Genomic DNA, 12,500 nt, shown 5'->3' with positions numbered 1-12,500 from the left:
GTGTGCGCGCGCGTGTGCGCGCACGTGTGTTGAGGTGGGGGCCTAAAAGAGGGTGAGGATTCTTTTCATCGAGGTCTGTTTGTACAGAATTCTCTCCTTCTCCGCTTTACACTGTGAAGGAAAAGCCCAGCTGGGCTAACAAGCTAAGTCGCAAATCTAAGTGTAACAAGTGTCGGATTACTGATCTGAGTTCTGCTGGGCTAACTCGTAAATCTAAATTAATAAGTGCCGGTTTGCTGATTCCCTGTTCATATTTTGCTAGCCAGCTGGATTTTCAAAGAGACATATCTGGCCTTGAAATGTTGGTTTGCTGCCTCACTGCCTCTACTTTCGTGATAATGATGTTGCTAAAGCTATTGCGTGCCTATTGGCCGAATACCCCAAGCTGGTACTTAACCCTATAAAACCTCATGTGCACGTCTTGGAGGTGCTCAAGGCTTAGGAGCAGAAGCCCCTCTGAGCCCGCCGGCGTAATAAATCTGAGTACTCCAACCCTCCGAGTGGTGCTTGTTTCTTGGCTGGCCTGTCATTTCCATAACAGCACCGTTGACAATAAGAACGTCACTCTCGTTCCGGCATAAAGAAGACATCTGGGGAGGGTGGGGTGGGGGGGTGGGGTGTAGAACTATGTTATGTCCTGATTCCAGGAAGGAAAGGGGCAAGAGTCGGCGTGCCCTTCTTTCTGGGGTATCTGTCTGTTCGCTTTTGGTGTTCGGCTGGTTTGGTTATTTCAGCTTTCTGTTTGGTTCCTTTCACAGATCCAGTGGCTCAAAACAGCATTCTGATTTTCTTTTCTCCTGGGGTTTGGTTTTTGATAGGTAGAGGGACAGGGCCCACGCAGGGGTGGGGGTGGGGGGTCACTGTGCCGGAGAAAGGGAGGCGGCTGTGGTGAAATCATCGAGCAGAGGGGATTTCTACGAGAGGGACTCTCCGAAGTGAATGGGGTCCAAGGAGATCAGCAGGGTTTCTGTGTGCTCGTTTGGTTTTGTTCGTGCGTGTGTTTGTTTTTTCTGGACGAGGCCAAAGAACTCTTCAGGTGGAGGTGTGTGTCCAAAGGGTCTGACAGGATGGGAGGATGCGGGGCGAGTCAGTCCATGTGCCCAGAAAGAGAGAGAATCTGTCATAGCTGAGACTCAGGCCTTTTTCAGACCTAGGCCCAGAGAGCAGTTCGGCTCCGAGCATTCACGGAGAAGTTCGCCGCCACCTCAGTCCTGTCCCCCACCCCCGCCCTCCCCCATGCCTCAGCCCCCAGTGAAGGAGGAATCATGAAGTGGCCGCACTTAGGCTAAGCCAATTTTTGGCTTTATGCTTACTGCTTGCTTTTAGAACGATCAGCAAACTCGACTGACCAGACACCGCTCCCAGCTCCAGGCCCACTGTTAAAAACAGCTAAAGTTGTCGATTCTAACTGTTTGATTTGACCTTCCTCTGATCGTTCAACTTGACAATCATGTTTGGCGTCTGAGTCTTTCCCCAGGAAGGGAGTCACGGGAGGATAAGCTCAGGAGAACGACCAGCCCCCTCCCACCCCCCACCCCCCACCCCGAGTTCCTCCGTGGCGCTGGTGCCACCGGGTGAGTCTGACCAGATAAAGAAGGTCACGGGCTGATGACCTACTAGACCACCAGGAGGTCCCATGTTACCAGACACTCATCCAGATTTAGGAGGAAGTTTCATCAGAGACCCTTGTTGATCATGAGCACCTTTTGTGCTCCCGCCTGTTGTGATTCCCTTTCATGCTCCAACCTGTTCGTCCACAGAAGCATGAAACCCCAACCCCAAGACGGGTTCACAGTTTGGAGGGCACTAGCCTGCTGTGAGTCCCCTTTGCCCAGCAAAGCAATCAAGCTGCCTCTTTTCTTCTAAACTCTAAGACCCTGTCTCTGGGTTATTTGGCTCGTCAGGGACGGGGTGGGGGAGGGCGATCTTTCGGCAACACCCGCAGAAGTTTCCCTGAGTGGCAGGAACCAGCGTGGCCCTCAGGCCTCAGCCCCGCAGGCAGGCAGGCAGGCAGGCAGGCAGAGTTGGAGCGACCGTTGGTCCCGCCCCCGCCCGCGCACCACCACTCCCCGCCCCCGCCGCTGCTTCCGCCGCCGCCCCCGCCGCCGCTTCTGCCGCCGCCGCCGCCGCCGCCGCCGCCGCCGCCGCCTCCCAGGCCTTCTCCACCGATCGGTCCCAAATCGACTGACTGTCTCCTGGAAGCGGGGGCGGGGACGTCAGGAGGATCCATTCGGCAGGGCCTCGTTCAATCGCTTCATTCAAATGCAGAAAGCTCTGTGCTCAGGTCAGAGCCTTTGACTTGGCCTCCGGCTCCTCTCTGTTGAACGGCTTTTGTTCTTTGGTTTCAATTTCCCCACCCTTAGGCCACCCCGTCCCAACTGCACGGAGGGAGGCGGGAGGGAGGGGGAGAATCTCGCCTGGTCTCAGGCCAAAGGAGTCCCCTCCTTTTCCTAATCTGGGTAAACCCCACTACACCGTTTGAGAATCATGGAAGGGCATGGAAGCAGACCTCTGACTTGATAGATTCCTCTGGGATGGGAGACTTTAAAAAAACAAAATTCTTTTTCCCCTGCTTCCAGGGAGGCAGAAAGGAGGGCCAGAGTGTTCCTCTTGCCTCGGGCAGTTCTTTGTTTGTTTCTTTCTTTCTTTTGTTAAATCATTTTTTTTTCCTTTTTTTCTTCCAGTTTTATTGAGACAGAGTTGACATACAGCAGTGTATACTTTTGGGGGGGGCGGGGAGAGGAATTCGATTTTATGTATTTATTTTTGACCGGAGGTACTGGGGATTAAACCCAGGACCTTGTGCTTGCTTGCTAAGCACACACTCTACCACTGACCTATACCCTCCCCCTTGGCCAGTTGTGAAGTCCCTTTCATTCAGCATAGTCCATCGGGCACATTTTGGGGCAGCCTACTCTGGACCCCAACATTTCCCTATTCTGTAACTTCCCTGGAAGTTTTACACATTAAAAGCTGGGCTGTTGACTGTGCGTGTGCGTCCATGCGTGCGTGGGTGCGTGCGTGCGTCTGAGCGTGCATGCGTGCGTGTGGTGTGGGGGCAGGAGGGAGGGAATAGTTTCCTAGAGGGCCTGCGTTTCATGGACCCAGTTTCTTAGTTCTGAGAACAGGTCTGTTCAAGGAAACAGTTGTAGTATCTCGTCTCAGGAGGCGGTGGTGTCGATGGGCTTCTGAAGCTAGGCCTAGGGAGCAAGCAGTCAGGTATCGCCTAAGAGGCACTTGTGTGGAAAACCAAAGTACAGCACAAAGGTTAATCATTGGAGCAGATGAGAAACCAGATTCAGGGCCGGGAGTAGGGGGTCAGTCTGGTAGGAGATTTCCACACATCGGGGTCATCGAAACGGCTCGAGCAGTATGAAATGCCTCTAATGATGTCCTGGGGTGTTCGGCTCAACTCTCTGAGCGGCTCCTCCAAAAACAGGCCCTAGGATGGTTTCCACAGGAGCTGTTGTGGCCATTTCTCTGACGTTTACCTCCCGTTGCCCAGCTTCAGTCTGCAGGGCTTCAGGAGACGGAGCATTTTAGTACTCAATGATGCCAAGACAAAAGGGTGAGAGAAAATGGGAAACGTTCGTGGAGATGGTCCTAGGCAGATAGTGGAGGCAACTAGAAGACTTTCAGTCTCCGGGCCGGCTTTCAGGTTGAGACAAAAACCCTAAGGCAAGCGCTTGCTGCCACAGCACATCGACTAACACGGGAACCATCCAGAGAAGATCAGCACGGCCCCTGAACGTGGACGACACACACACATACGTGAAGCGTTCCGTAGCTTTAGTGATGTCAGTCACCCAGAGAAAGACAGATATCCTATGCCATCACTTCTAGGTGGGATCTGAAAGTAAGTCAAGACACCCATCCATACATAAATAACTCCATTTTAAAAAGACTCCAAGGAACCTATTTACAAACCAGAAACAGACTGGACTCGCAGACATGGAAAAGAAACCGATGGTTAACACAGGGGACAGGGTAGGGTGGAGGAACGGGGGAGGGCAGAGGGATAAATCAGGAGTTTGGGATTAGCAGATATAAACCACCCTATACAAACTAGGTACACAAGTAGGTCCTACTGTCTAGCACAGGGAACTATGTTCAATAGCTTGTAATAACCTATCCTGAAAAAGTATACGTGTGTGTGTGTGTGTGTGTGTGTGTGTGTGTGTGTGTGAATAAGTGAATCACTATGCCGTACGTCATAAATGAACACAACATTGTAAGTCAACTATACTTCCATTGACAGAGAGTTCCTACAATAAACAGGCAGGCAGGCAGGCAGGCAGGCAGGCAGGCAGGCAGGCAGACAGACACAGACACAGACACAGACACAGACACAGACACAGACACACACACACACACACACACACACACACACACACACACACACACACACACGCCCCACAGACACAGGGGAACCCTAAGGAAAACGAGTAGCACTAGTATCTCTTATCCATGCATGTCTATCCCAGTTTAATGGAAACCTAAGTTTTTGCCTCCAAGTCAATGATGCTAATAACTCTGCTGCCAAGAATAGAAAAATCCTCACGGAGGATTTCTGAATCCCAGAAGGGTCAGGGAGGGAGAAAAAGAGAAAGGGTTCCATTCTGCTGACAGAGGTATGATAGTTACCATGTGGGTGTCCGCCTCTAAAAGGAAAGGAAGGGGAAAAAACAAAAGTTTATTTTCCCTTGTATCTGAAAAGAAAAAAATTTAAAACTCAATCCTCTTGGAGACAAGAAGTCGTACACACCTCATGTCACTGATTCTCCTCCTCCACCTCCTCCTCCTCCTTCCTCTACTTCTTCTTCTAGTCTATACCTCCCATGGATTCTGACGACCTTGCCTGATGATGGCGGGTGATGGGGGCAGAGATCGATCCTTCTGAGAAGTAAGTTGGCAAGCGCTTTAGTGAAGCCTCGTAGGATTTACCCAGTGAAGCGAGTGCCTTCGTCCCTGGAGGCTGCGGAAAGTATGTCCCCAAGTCACATACGCATGTGTTTGTCTTTTGTTGTCGTTGTTGTTGTTGGTGGTGGTGGTGGTGGTGGTGGTGGTGTGTGTGTGTTTGTTTGTTTGTTTATTTGTTTGTTTGTTTGTTTGTTTGTAGCAGTGTCCTGGCCATGCTGAGGGCATCAGGCTTGCAGCGGGGGAAGGAAGGCTTCAACCCCTTTGGAAGTCATACCTACCATCCCAAGAACGTCTGGATGACCCCTACTATGTGGCAGTTGAATGGGGGCCAGTTACTGGGGTTCAGCGGGTCCAGAGAGAGGAGGTCTGAGGCCTCTGGGGACAAAAAGTTTGTACGTATGTATGTATGTATGTATGGCCAGTTGACTGTTTTTGCGGTCCTATAGGAATCTTCCTGCCCCTGTCTATTGAACAATGGGAGTCATCTTCCAAGTGCCCTGACACCAGACACCACGGTGGGTGAAGGAATGCGGGTGGGGTGGGGGTGGGTGGGGGAGGTCATCCAGGGAGCTGGGAGAAACCGAGCACGTCCGTGGGTCGGTGGGTCGGCCTGTCGGATGGTCGCCATGCTGGGTTTCCCCTAACCCAGGCCATTTGCCGAATGGACAGAACAGACTGGGGCCACGTGTGCCACCCACCCTCTTTCCGGAGGCTGTGGTCCACTGTGTTTGCATGAAAGTCAGTGAAGGAGGCATCTCCTCGGGACTCGGTTCCGTCCCTTTCACGAGAGCCTCCACTTTGGATGACAGCCAGCCAGCCAGCCAGCCCTCGATGCCAGGGCAGTAGACGACTGCCAGGAATATCCCATCCTTTCTGGAACCCTGAGTGTACCCACCTGTACAGACACAAGGCTGAAGAATACATGACGTTCCTTCCTAGTTGACAGCACTCCCCATGTCACTGAAACAGTGTCCAGTACGCTGACGTCATCTCCTCCCTCTCCCACACCCCCGCACGCGCACAAACACGCGCGCGCGCGCGCACACACACACACACACACACTCTGTCTGTCTGTCTGTCTGTCTGTCTGTCTGTCTGTCTTCTAAGGATGGAGAAGAGTTTGCTGAGCTATTTCGGGTGCCCTCTCATCCTAGTTCCTATCTCCAAGTTGGTTCAAAGTCCAAAAGGCGGTCAAGCACTTAATCAGATAGGTCCCTCGTAAAGAATGCCTCCCACATCACGACGACAGGCTTCTTAGGCCAGCCGAGAAGCTCCTTCAGTTCTGCGCCCATCTTGGCTCTAAGTTGATATCAGTCTGTTACGGAAATGACAGGCCAGCCAAGAAACAAGCACCACTCTGAGGGTTGGAGTACTCAGATTTATTACGCCGGCGGGCTCAGAGGGGCTTCTGCTCCGAAGCTCTGAGCACCTCCAAGACGTGCACATGAGGTTTCATAGGGTTAATTACAAATATGGGTCTATTCGCCAATAAGACTCAAACAACAAAAAGCAAAGGATCAGTACACTGGAGCTTATCAATTTGGAACAGATCACGTTACTGACACTTGTTGAGCTTGGATTTACGAGTTAGCTTGTTAGCCCAGTAAACTGACACTAAACTTCAGATTTACGAGCTAGCCCAGCAGAACTTAGATCAGTAAACGGACACTTATCACACTTAGATTTGTGACTTTAGCTTGTTAGCCCAGCTGGGCTTTTCCTTTACAAGTCCTCCAGGATCCAAGAAAGCCACGTTGGAAAACAAGTGGTGATTCTGATGGGACAGGAGATCAGTCATTTGGGGGCGAAGGGTGGGGTAGGGAGACATACCAGCCTGTCTGTCTGTTTTCACCCAGTGTGGGAGCCGTCCCAAAGAGATAACTCGAGAAGAGAGAAACAGGGAGTTGACAAAGAACACGTGCAGTGGCGTGCCCTCCCCCCCCACCCCAGGAGAAGGCCAAGCCAGAAGTCCCTCCGGATGGCGGGCTCCGGACTCCAGCTTCCAGGGGAAGCGATTTTTTTTTTCCTCCCCATTTCAGGCCCGGAAGAAGAGGGAGAGGCAGAGTGTCCTTCTCGGGCATCCGCTGTTTCTGAAGCACGCTTGTTGCCAAAAGATCGGCCCCCGTCCCCGACGAGCCCAAGAATCCAGAGACAAGGTCTTGGAGCTTAGAAGCAAAGAGGCCATTTTATCACTCTGCCGGGCAAAGGGGATTCACAGCAGGCTAGCGTCTTCAAAACTGTGTACCCACCTTGGGGATGGAGTGGGTGGGGTGGTTCTAGAGCCATAGCTCAAACAATCGGGCATCGATCACCATCCACAGAATCGTTTTCTCATCAGAAGACTCAGAATGGTGTCACGATGCCTCCAGGTGACCCATTCTATAGAGGCTGGTGGTTAGATCTCGTTATCTCATAAGCACTCAAGGTGTGGCCTTCTTGGTCACTCAGGCTATTTTGTCAGGTCATTAGTCCCGTGACCGACCTTCTCCTCGGAGAAAGACTCAGAGACCCAGCATGATGATGACTTTCAATGAGTGAAATACAGTAGAAACAGTAAGATCGATAGCTTCCAGTTTCAACAACAGGCCTGGAACCGTGAGCAGCAACCAGTCAGTCAGGACAGTTGACCGTTTTCAGGGCGAGCATAAGAAACCGAATGACACCCCCCCCAGCAAATGAATGAGTGAATGAATGAATGAATGACCTAATGATCCTCCCCTCCCCCCCCGCCAAAAAAAGAAGAAGCAATCCGTTAGCCTAATTCCGGCCATTTTATTCATCCTCCTTCACCCTGAAGCCCCAGTCACCCACGTGCCACAGTGGTCTGTTTTCTGGTTTCCTCCACCACCCCACCCCCCACCAACCACCACCCCGCCAACATCCCCCCATGCCCAACCACAGCCCCAAGTGTGGGACTGGACGGGGGTGCAGGGGGCTGAGGGGGCGGCAATGGCGGCTTGAGGTGAGGGTGGGGAGTGTTCCGCCCAGGTCGTATAGGAAGCTCAAACACAGCTGCAGTACGAGACAAGATGGTAGATTTCTGTGAGTCCTCCCTCCTCTTAAAATCCGTCCTAAGGAGGAGACAGACAGAAAGAGAAACATCACCCTCACTCCCAACGCCTCCTGCGCCCTCGATGCGCCCCAAAACAACAAGAAAAACAAAAACAAACACGACCACAAATAAGTCGCTATCCCTGGGGAAGAAGGATTCGATGGCATGGGGATATCATTCTAAAATTCATTCCCTCTTCATCACATTTCATGGAAACCGATTGCAATCTATGAGGCCCTGTGAAGGTAGGGGTTGGGGGGGTAGGGAGGAGGGAGGGAAGTGAAGGGGGGAGGGAGAGAGAGAGAGAGAGAGAGAGAGAGAGAGAGAGAGCGAGCAGAGGAGAGGAGGGATAAAAGGGGAGAGGACAGGAAAGGAGAGGAGGGAAAAGAGGGGAGGGGAGGGGAAATGAGAAGAGGCGAGGGGAGAGGAGAAGAGGGAGAGGAGAGGAGTGGAGGGGAGAAGAGAGGAGTGGAGGGGTGAGGGGGAAGGGGGGAGAACAGGGAAGAGGAGAGGAGGGGAGAGGAGAGGAAAGAGAGACAAGGGAGACAGACAGACACGCATGCGCGCGTGCGCACACACACACACAGAATAGCGAAATGGAGAGAGAGGCAGAGAGAGAGAGAGAGAGAGAGAGAGAGAGAGAGAGAGAGAGACAGACAGACAGACAGACAGACACGGATCTAGGTCAGGGATACTACACATGGGTATTCTTCTGAGTGATTTTATGTGTTTTCTCAATCGCCACCTCTATGGAGATAAAAATCGCTCCCATAAGATGAAGGGAGTCCTTCTGCCACCGCCCGCGGCCCTGCCCACCAGCACCGCTTGTGTTTGTCAGGGATTCCAAGCCAAAGCACGTGGAGGAGCGGGAGAGCTTCCTGGCAGCCCAAGGAGGAGGAAAGTCCGGCAGCATGAGAGAGGTGGTTGGCACGGGGAAGCTGGAGGCCGGCTGAAGAGAAGATGGGTGAGGGGGCAGGGAGGAGGGTTTCCCAAGTTGGAGAGCCAAGACGAGGGAGGGGAGCTGTCGGTGGCTGCGTTCTGACCCCGACCCCAACCCTGACTGGAGCGGATCCCTGAAAGGAGGCGGTTCGGGCTCTCTGGCCGAGAACGCCCCTCTCTTCCTCTTTCTGCAGAAACACCTTCCGCGGACAGAGAAAGTCCATCCCGAGACCCTCGTCGGAAGAGTCCTTTCCAGACCCATCACGATCCTCCTGGGCCAAGGGGTCCAGGGGATGGGGCGGGGCCTCCATTCGATCCGTCTTCCGTCCGTCCGTCCGTCCGTCCATCCACAAGATCTTGAACATCCATGTAGGATTCTGGATGGTAGCAGTTTTCCAGGATCCTCGAAACCCTTGTAAGTCCTCTCCTGGCAGATTCGACCCCTAGGTCGTACCGCGCAGCACAGGGCACTAGATTCAGTCCCTCGGGACGAGGGTTCCTGAAAAAGACCAGGAAAAAGAAGAACAGAATCACTATGGTGTGCACCAGCCAGAAACCAGCACCACCTTGTCACTCTAACAGACTTGCAAAAGGCGGGGTAGGGAGAGAAAGTCATAGGATGGCTACCATCCCTCCCACCCCCACCCCACACGCCAAGCCCCAGACCATCGTCATCCCTGCTCCCCTCTCCCTTCCCCCTCCCCCTCCCCTCCATCGACGCCCGCCTCCCGCTTGTACCCCACTCCTCTGAACCCAGCACCACCCACCCCAGCCTGGACGGGCTCGGCTCAGATCGGCTCAGCTCGGCTCGGCTCGGCCCGGCCCGGCCCGGCCGTCCGGTCGACTTCTTCGCAGGGTCTAAAATAGCGCCCGGCCGACAGGAAGGTGGCACATGGCACATGGCAGGGGAGCGAGCGGGACGGTTCGGGATCTCTGGGTGGCAGGGACACGCGGCCGGACAACCAGGAGCACGGACGGCCTGGCGTGCGTTTCTCCGCTCGTGGGGGCCTCAACCAGAGACCGTGGTACGGGGAACGGGGACACACACACACCACACACACACACACACCACACACACACACACACACACACACACCACACACACCACACAGGCACAGACACACAGACACAGACACAGACACACACACACACACACACACACACACACACACACACACACACACACACACACCCCTTCACCCCCACCCCCAAACCTCTGACAGCTTTCGTTTGTTTTCGGCCGACCGTCCCTCGATGAGGTACGAGTGCCTTGGCTGGGGCTGGGGGGGGGGGTGGAGTTCCTCCCTCCACAACGACCCCACACAGGCTCTGTTCTGGTCACCCGAGTCCTCTTCCAAGTCAGACCACAGGCCTCCATCACCCGGCGCGAGCACTCGGGGAAACAGTCACCATCCTCATCGCTCCGCTCCACCTCTACACGTGAAGAACCGTTCCCAGCCCACGCCACTCCACCCCACCCCACGCCCCGATGCCACCCACCGCAGTGGAGAGAAACGAAACGAATCCACAGACGTGCATCAATCCGATGAAGAAAACGACGGCCCTATTCCAAGGAAGCATAGATATCTAGGTAGGAGATTCATCGAGTACTATGGAGGCGGTGGGAAAGGGGGGGGTTGCGGTGGGGAGGGTCTAGAGATCAGGCAGTACAGCCCATGCTTAGCATGCAAAAAATAAAGGTCCAGGGTTCAATCCCCAGCACCTACTCTTCAAAAATAACCCGAGAAGAAGCAAGACGGCGGAGTAGAAGGACGCTCGTAGCTCACCCTCTCCCACAAATACACCAAAACTCACATCGACGGACCCACTCGGCCAATCAGACCACCTGCGGAACTCCGACAGAACACCGCCCTCTTCGAAAGACAAAGACGCCCAAAATCTGGTAGGAGAAAAGGAGAAAAGAAAGAGTCAAAAGCAAAACAGTGCGGGAGGGACCGGCAGAGGAGGACTAGGGCTCGTTCGCCAAACCTCCCCCTCTCCAACGGAGAGGCCGACGGGACGGTGGGGGAGCCTCCGAGTCTCAGATCTGCCCGGAGCGCCCCTTGACCGACCGACCCAAGTGAAACGGGCACAGAGGGTCCCCGCGACACCCAGCCCGAGTCGCAGGCCGGCAGCCGGGGGCCGGGACAGGCCGCACGAGCCGGGCGGAGGACCGTGGCGGCGGCACCACGCGCCGTGGCCGGGAGGGGATACAGAGCAGAACAACCCGCCCCCCCAACTTTCTTTCCATTACGGGGAAAGAAAGGCAAAGCAACACGGCCGGTGTGCCCTGGGGGGAGGGGCGCCGTAGCCTCCATCTCCTCAGACCCGCGGCGCCATCACCGGCCCTTCTCGCGAGAAGAGAGGCGGGGCGCAGCCACAGCCGCCATAGCCCCTGGCGCGCGGCGCGCAGCGCGCGCGCGGGCGGGGGGCGGGAGCGGGGGCGGGGCCGAGACTCGAATCCGCACCCGGGGGCTCTGCAACCTCCTAGGCAGGACTGAGACTCGTTTTCAGCCTGAGGCAGATATTATATATCTGCCCCGGTACCTCAGAGAACTCGCGCCACCAAGACTAACAAGGAGCCGAGTTTTGGAACGCAGCAGGGGCGGGGCGGTTCCACGGTCTTCCCCGAGCCCACCTACGGAGAGGAGCGCCGACCCGACCCGAGGCGGAGCACACAGCCGCACAGAGCAGCGGAGCGACCGGCGCCGGGAGAGGGCAGGCGGCCGGCCAGCCACCCTCCCTCCTTCCCGGCAGGAACGCAGCATCCGACCGCGTGCCAGGAGGGGGTGCGATCTACTTGCCCACAGGCACCGAGGGCAGCACAGACGAGGGCGCCGACGGAGGGCCCGCGGAAACAGCAAGCTGAGTTCACGAAACAGGGCGACGACAGAAGACTTCTCGGTGAAACCGTTAAGAGCGCACCGTCTCCAGGAGAACACATCCTTTTTTTTTTTTCCTCTTTTTTTTTTTTTTTCTTTTCCTTTTTCTTTTTTAATCTCTTTTATATCGGTTTTACCTTCTGTTACCTTTTTAACCTTTACTTTTGAACAGTCGTATACGTTTACGGTTTTAATCCCTTTTAAATGTTTCATTTCAAGTCTTTATTATTATTATTTTTAAACATCCACCCCCTTCCCTTTTTCATTCTCTTGGTTTTGATCTCCTGTTACTGGTTATTCACAGGTTTCAAATATTGTTTCTCGAATTTTTTCCTCCTTTTTATTAAGGTTATTAAAAGACGTCTCAACTCGATCGCTATTCTGCTTCCACTGACTCTTCTATTCATGATTACACACTGTCTTCAAACCTTTTCTTTCTCCCCGTCTTTTAAAATCCTCTGTTTTATCTTTTGTTAAAATCTGTTCTATTTCCGATTACCTTTTAAAAATTTACTTTTGAAACAATTGTATATTATTTTCTGATCTTTTCTATTTGTTTTTAAAGGCTTTTAGAAGACGTCTCAACTCAATTGCTATTCTGCTTCAACTTGCTCTTCTATTATTGATCGTACACTGTTTTCAAACCTTTTTTTCTCCATTCTTTTAACATCCTGCCCCCCACCCCCCTCTCTCCCTCTCCCCCTCTG

General features: G+C 53.7%; 1 long non-coding RNA gene and 1 other non-coding gene across 3 annotated transcripts; both read left to right on the top strand.

Moving 5' to 3' along the window:
* The first annotated feature begins 2,090 nt into the window (after nt 1-2,090).
* On the top strand, nt 2,091-7,586 carry LOC141578424 (uncharacterized). Of its 2 annotated transcripts, XR_012508820.1 has the most exons (3): nt 2,095-2,284; nt 4,827-4,984; nt 5,120-7,586. It is a non-coding gene; the product is annotated as an uncharacterized LOC141578424 (long non-coding RNA). The 2 variants fall into 2 exon arrangements; XR_012508819.1 differs by having other exon boundaries at nt 2,091-4,984.
* LOC141578534 (U6 spliceosomal RNA) lies at nt 3,683-3,791 on the top strand. The gene has a single exon (XR_012508908.1). It is a non-coding gene; the product is annotated as a U6 spliceosomal RNA (small nuclear RNA).
* Nucleotides 7,587-12,500: the final 4,914 nt, after the last annotated feature.

This window comes from Camelus bactrianus, chromosome 8 (assembly GCF_048773025.1).
Source record: "Camelus bactrianus isolate YW-2024 breed Bactrian camel chromosome 8, ASM4877302v1, whole genome shotgun sequence".
Classification (NCBI taxonomy): domain Eukaryota; kingdom Metazoa; phylum Chordata; class Mammalia; order Artiodactyla; family Camelidae; genus Camelus; species Camelus bactrianus.
The sequence above is the reverse complement of the archived record's forward strand: the minus strand, read 5'-3'. Positions and strand labels throughout refer to the sequence as shown.